This window comes from Notothenia coriiceps, unplaced genomic scaffold (assembly GCF_000735185.1).
Source record: "Notothenia coriiceps isolate Sejong01 unplaced genomic scaffold, NC01 NC01_scaffold00015796, whole genome shotgun sequence".
Lineage (NCBI taxonomy): Eukaryota > Metazoa > Chordata > Actinopteri > Perciformes > Nototheniidae > Notothenia > Notothenia coriiceps.
Window position 1 is genome coordinate 57292 of NW_011348497.1, and position 6721 is coordinate 64012.

A 6721-nucleotide genomic window follows, 5' to 3' on the forward strand; every position below is an offset into this window, starting at 1 on the left:
AAAATTATCTTTTAAATTAATTTTCTTTTAAAATCGCGGTAGATTTTGTCAGCTCACGGACGGTATTGGGAAGTTTATTTACCGCGATATTCGGTATATCGTTACATCCCTAACTTTCTACTTCTTCACAATTTGAACGCCAAATACCTGTACTTTCTACTTCTTATATTTTGGAAACACAAATACCTTACTTTCTACTTCTTACATGTTGAAACACAAATACCTGTATTTCTACTTCTTACATGTTGAAACACAATATACCTGTAATTCCTACTCTCACATTTTCCCCAAACAGGCTGGTTCCTTTAGTTTGAATGTGTGTTTGGTGGCGTGATCATTATTATGTTAGAGTCATTGCGTGCCTATTGATTGAACACGATCCGTGTAATCCATCATTTCCTGGTCTTTCTCTAAAAGAAGAGGGACCAATGAAAACAGGCGTTGTGATGTTGCCGTTGTTCCAGCATGGAAACATTCATTAGCTAACAATGACATTATTGTTCTATTAATATAAAGGGAGGTCAGGTACTCTTTAAAACAGCTGCTAGTTATGGGTACTTTTTACTGAAGTACATTTCAAAGCCTCTTTACTTTTACTTGAGTAAAGAAGTTTAGTCTGTACTTCTACTTTCACCAGAGTATTTTTAAACACGAGTATCTGTACTTCTACTTGAGTGTACTTTTGCCTTCTCTGGTGTTAGCTTACATCTCCTTGAAATGCGATACTGGCATTTTTGGGTCAATACAGTACCTACGATGGCGTTGAATTGCCATTTTAGATCAAATATAAATACATTGTCGAGCCCAGTGAGGTAATATTTAGAGTAAAGAAACTATCATATTGTTATATTTAGTTTTCCCTCTGAACTAAACACTACCCCCGGCTCCTTAATCTTCTTTTGTATCCATCTCATCATCAATGTAACCGGTTAAAACTTGAAGTGGCGATGAGGTCTTAAAATATATGGAAAGGGTCTTAAAAGACTGACTTCAGGGTTCCTGCATATACCCTGTCTCTGGTCAAGAAACTGTAAAATGTTGTTAAAGTCTTGATAGTAGAAACTCTTTTTTCTTTTCTGTTTTACTTCCTGTTCCCTCGTAGCCGCGTTGGAGGGTTTGTGTTCAGCCTCGGTCATATTCCATTACCCAGGAGGCACGGCGGGGAAGAAAGCGGGACGCAAGCCGAGCATCTCTCAGCCGGCTGACAGCGGGAAACGCCACCGACCAGGTGAGCACTGCCGAGAATCAAACTGTGCTCTGGATGGATTATTATAATGACATAAGGCTTTTACTGTCTGAATTGTAATTGAGTGTCGTTGCTGACTGGCAACTCAAACACTGCCAAGCTTTGCTAAGCTAAGCTTTGTCCTTCATGTGCAGAGAAGAAAACCGGCAGCTTCCTAAACTGAAACCTGAAGCTTCTCTTACTTACACTGATGATGATGACCAATTTAATTCAAACTCAACATCATTGAATCTGTCTCTACTTGTGTAATTAACATGCTATTAACATGCTGTTGTATTAACACTGCCTTGTGCTTAACCAAACAATCAGAAGTTGGAGTACAAGCATTGATAGCAACTTATTTACGTATTTATTTACGTATTACTGCAGTGTTTATTGCGTAGTTTACACATTAGTAAACATGTCTTGATTGGTCATGTTGGTCATCTTGCTTATTTTGTATAGAAAGCTTTGCACTACTCGCTTTGCTCAACCAATGCAGCCTAAGTTAGCTTTGTTTAACTAACGTTAGCCAAAGAGTAAACTAGGCTTGATTACCACCAATCTTCTGTACATTCATATATAGATTTAAGACCATCATTTTATGTAAAGCGTCTTTGAGCATTAGGAAAAGTGCTATACAAATCCCATGTAGTATTATTATTATTATTATTATTATTATTATTATATGTATAGATGACACCTACATCACTTCCGGGCGAAAATTACGGCCCCGCCCACTTTTTGGGGAAAACAACGCTGTCATTTGAATGGCGGTCAATACAAATTCTGAAGTTTTTGCCAATCCGATCAGAAATGTTTGAAAAGCGTGGATTTTTGGATCTTCAAAGAGCCCGATTACGATGGCCAGCAAACATTACATGAAATCGACGATCGTGCTCGATATATGGTTAAATTAAAGCAGTAGGCGAGGCTGTAACTTTCTCCGGCTGTTACTCTCATGAGCGAGGCGTAAAATAATAGTTTCATCATGCCAACAAGCTGCTGTGTCGTTTATTGCACCTCAAACATTAAAACAAATCCAGAGTTCAGTGTTTCTGGCTTCCTCTAAGAACAAAGGAGCTCTGTGGCTTCAGACTCGATCGCCATTCAAATGACAGCGTTGGTTTCCCCCAAAAGTGGGCGGGGCCGTAAAGTGACGTAGGTGTTACTCTCATCTATGGACATCGATCGCCTACTGCTATATTTAACCATATATCGAGCCCGATCGTCGATTCCCAATGATTTCATGTAATTGTTTGCCTGTCTGGCCATCGTAATCGGGCAAAGTCAGTGATAGGCTATAAGAATAAATGACTAATCTGCTCCACAGGTTATTGTTTTTCTTACTTATGTAAGTCATATGTTTTATAGTTATACACCGTTTTAATAGATTTAAAGGTCCCCTATTATACTGTTTTTCATCAATATATTCCAGGTCTCAGATATATACAGAGCCTGTCTCTGATTGGCTAAAACACCAAACAGATCATTGCAGCCTTACCCATAATCCCCTCTGTTTCAGCCCTGTTTTCCAAAGTGCTGATTCTCTGTCTGTTGATGTAGAAAAGAGAGGAAAAAGTGGATTTTGCACAATAGGTGACCTTTAAATCGTGGAGTCCGTTGCATGCCAAGAGCATATCTCATTCATATCTTATTGTAAGTGTATTTTAGAGTTGATCAGCAGCATGTTGTTGGGACTAACCCTGCTAACTGCGCCTTGCGTCATGGAGTGAATCTGCATTTCTCTCTCTGTCTGTAGGGGCTCAGGAGGTTCTCATTGACCCAGGTACAGTATCTAACCTCCTGTAGAAAGGACTGTTTGCTTGCAGTCATGTGATTTCATTTCTCATCCTCCATCATCAGCTTCCTGACTCCTATGGTTTTATTTTTTACTTTGAATGTTGATGATTGTTTTTCCCCTCAGGTAGTGTTCCCCTGTGTTAGTTTACCTAATGTACCTGCTCTTTCTCACAGCCAACTTTTCAGTATTACACGATTTAAGTTTTTATTCCTAATTTCATTTTATACAAATTCCCTCTTATTAAACACAAACACGTAACCTTATTTAAATACAATCCCAGCATATTAAACCTTTTGAATCACTGTAACTCAACCTCTCATTCTTACATCCTAAGACAAATAAGTCACATTATTTATTTTCTACAACGCATCAATTATTTCCTCAAGTGTTTTTGTTTTTTTGTGTAGCAAATTGGCCTACTATGAGGTCCATCGCATTATACACATGTTTGTCATATTGACAGTGCGACAGTGTTGCTATGGACACAACCCCGTTGTTAAGTGATGCAATTAAGTATATATTTTTTTATTGGAATTTGGAAGAGATGCGCGTTGACATTGCTTTTTAAAAAAACAAAACGGGTGCGAGTTGAACTCTTTACAGAATGTTAGGCATAAACACAATTACATATAAGAGACTTAAAATACTCATATTACTTCTGTAAGGGTTATTTGGGTTAGTATATCTAACATCCAATTTGAAAGTGGATCTTTAGTGGGCGTCAGAGCAGGGTTATAATAATAATAATAATAATAATATATTTTATGTATAAGCGCACTTTTCATTTGCGTAAACAAAACTCAAAGTGCTACAAAATTAAAAAGGGTGAAACAAAAACAATAGAAACAATTAAAAACAATTTAAAAACAATTAAAACAACATAAACACATTTTCATTTAACATTATCTGTTATTAGGTCAGATATGTAAACAAACCCAATCCTGTGTGCTGAGTTGTATTTGCTTTATTGTATGTCTAAATGTTGTTTTTTTTAAATGTGTAGCCTTGGTAGAGCTCAAAGATATCCAAATCTACAATCATATTCCTGTGAAAAACATTGTATCTGCATCTTTTTTGATATATACATGCACTCAGTGGCCAGTTTATTAGCTACACCTGAATAATTTAGTTCAAACCTATATAAGAAATGACACTAATATTACATTTTTGACATTGTCATAAAGGGGTTATTATATGTTAATCATTGAGATCGTAGATAGTGGTGGGTATAAACTGGATTACATGTTATTAGAGGTGTTTCTAATGTTATGCCCCCCTGGTGTATATACAAAGGGAGGACAAATAATAAAAAAACACCTCTCAAAATAATGTAGTCCATTACAACACCACTGCGAACCCCAACCTAAAAGATATGCTTATAATAAACCCATTTGGTCGATTTTAAAATGGAGAATTAAACATTTTGTCAAGCTAACGTTTATTGTAGAGTTGTTGCATTTAAGTTGCCCAGGAGTACACAGTAAAGTGGCCGCTGAGTGTGTTATACGCATGCCATGTGGTGGATTAAAGTTTCCCCTCCTTCCGGTTTACCTTTAACTTTTTTCTCTGAACTTATCGTACACTTTCTCCTCTTTCTGAGCGCAGGCGCCCTCACAGCGAATGGCATCAGTGCGGACACGAGCACTGAGATCGGACGAGCCAAGAACTGCTTGAGTGCCGAGGACATCATCGAGAAATACAAGGAGGCCATCTCCTACTATGGGAAGGTAACGCCCAAAAGACTACACTTCTTTTTAGATGATATATGATATGATGTTACACACAGAGCTGCTGGGATTCAAGTCAAATGTCACACTTGATCTGACCATTCAAGTATTTTCGTATCGTATATACTTACTGATAATATCTGGCTAATTCAAACCAAGCAAAGGTATCAGGGTTTTAGTGAATGTCCTAAATGTTACATTTGAAGCTTTAATTTAGGTTTTTAAATTGACGCATCACCCTTTGGTTATACAAATGTATTTTTTATGGAGCTTTCAGTTAATACAGGTGTTTGCCTCTGCCTTAATATTTTAAAAGCCCTTTTAATGCTTTTCCCTCTAGAGCAGGGGTGTCAAACTCGAGGCCTGGGGGCCAAATCCGGCCCGCCACTTCATTGTATGTGGCCCACAAGAGCTTGCAAAGAATTTATATTCTTTGCAAGCTCTTGTGGGCCACATACAATGAAGTGGCGGGCCGGATTTGGCCCCCAGGCCTCGAGTTTGACACCCCTGCTCTAGAGGGAAAAGCATNGTGTGCCTTGGCAGTCTCATAATTTATATACTTATTGAAAACAAGCTACTAAATGGAATACCTTGGAAAATGCCCTTTAATACTTTTAATAGCCTTCATTTTCGCTAAATTGATTTATCAACTTTGAATACTTTTTAAGACCCCGTGGATAAATCAGAGATCCATCTCTTTAATGTGGGGTAATGTTAGTGGTATCACTGTTCATGTTTTATGGTTTTAGGATTTAACTCTGAATATTTTTGAATACGTTCCTTGCTTTTTGTTGGGGAAATACTGAATGTACTCTTTCAAAGACAGAAGTACACATGTTAAAAAAGGCCCTAGTGTATAACAGTGTATATGACAGGATGCAAGATTACCTACAAGAGTAGTACCATATGCTATATGTGATGACTACTTCCATTCTTGCAAGGATAATAAATACATGTATCCTGTTTTGAAACTCAAGGCGGTGACGAGTGAGATTATTCTTCTTGCCCTGTAAACACTTTGAGCTGCATCTTGCATGAAAGGTGCTCACAAAGCCCTAAACAACCAGGGGGCCCCCCCCCTTACCTCACAGACCTGCTGTCCCACCACACCCCTTCCCGCTGCCTCCGCTCATCAGAAGCCAACCTCCTATCCATCCCCACCCGCACCAAGCATCGGACCTGGGGGGACAGAGCCTTCTCCATCGCTGCCCCCTCCCTCTGGAACTCACTCCCACAACCCATCAGAGACTGCACTGACCTCACCACCTTCAAAAAAACGTATCTCTTCAATCTGGCTTTTAATGTGTGATTGTTTTTGTATTGCTTGATTTTAAATTTGACTTTAACTATATATATTTATTTGTTGTTCTTTTTACTATATCTGTAAAGTGTCTTTGAGCACCTATAAAAACGCTTACAAAATAAATCTATTAATATTATATAAATAAAGTGTATTATTATTTCTTACAGGTAACTAGTAATTGTAACAGAATACATGTTTTAAATGAACCCTCCCAACCCTGTTTTTTTTTATTTGACTGTATGCCATTGAGCTCATATTATTCGTCCAGTGTTTGTGTCAAAGTATTTTTCTTCCGGTCCCCATAGCGTACCTGTCCCAGATTGATGTAGACGGCGTTCTGCAGGAACTCAGAAGCCTCCCTCGCTCTCTTCTGGATGGCGAGCACCCGGACCGCCTTCACGCACGCCTCCAGCTCGATCACACCGGCGTTCTTATACTGCGGGAGAGATAAGAGGAGGCTAATGAAACAGCCAAATGAGCGTCTCCTTGACTCCTGCCACCCACCTCATAATCGGGGGGGGAGGATGTTTTTTCATTAACATATGACCACCCTCATCAGTCAGTGCAGATGTGGGGGGGGGGCAGAGTGAGATAACCTGCATCCTGTTGCTTGTTGCTCAGGGATTTAAACCTCTGAAGACCCAAGCTGCTGCTGCTGCTGC

General features: G+C 38.9%; 1 long non-coding RNA gene across 1 annotated transcript; it reads left to right on the plus strand.

Annotated features, from left to right (window-relative positions):
- The first annotated feature begins 1089 nt into the window (after positions 1-1089).
- LOC104949199 (uncharacterized) lies at positions 1090-4758 on the plus strand. Its single transcript, XR_798779.1, has 3 exons — positions 1090-1228; positions 2988-3014; positions 4635-4758. It is a non-coding gene; the product is annotated as an uncharacterized lncRNA (long non-coding RNA).
- Positions 4759-6721: the final 1963 nt, after the last annotated feature.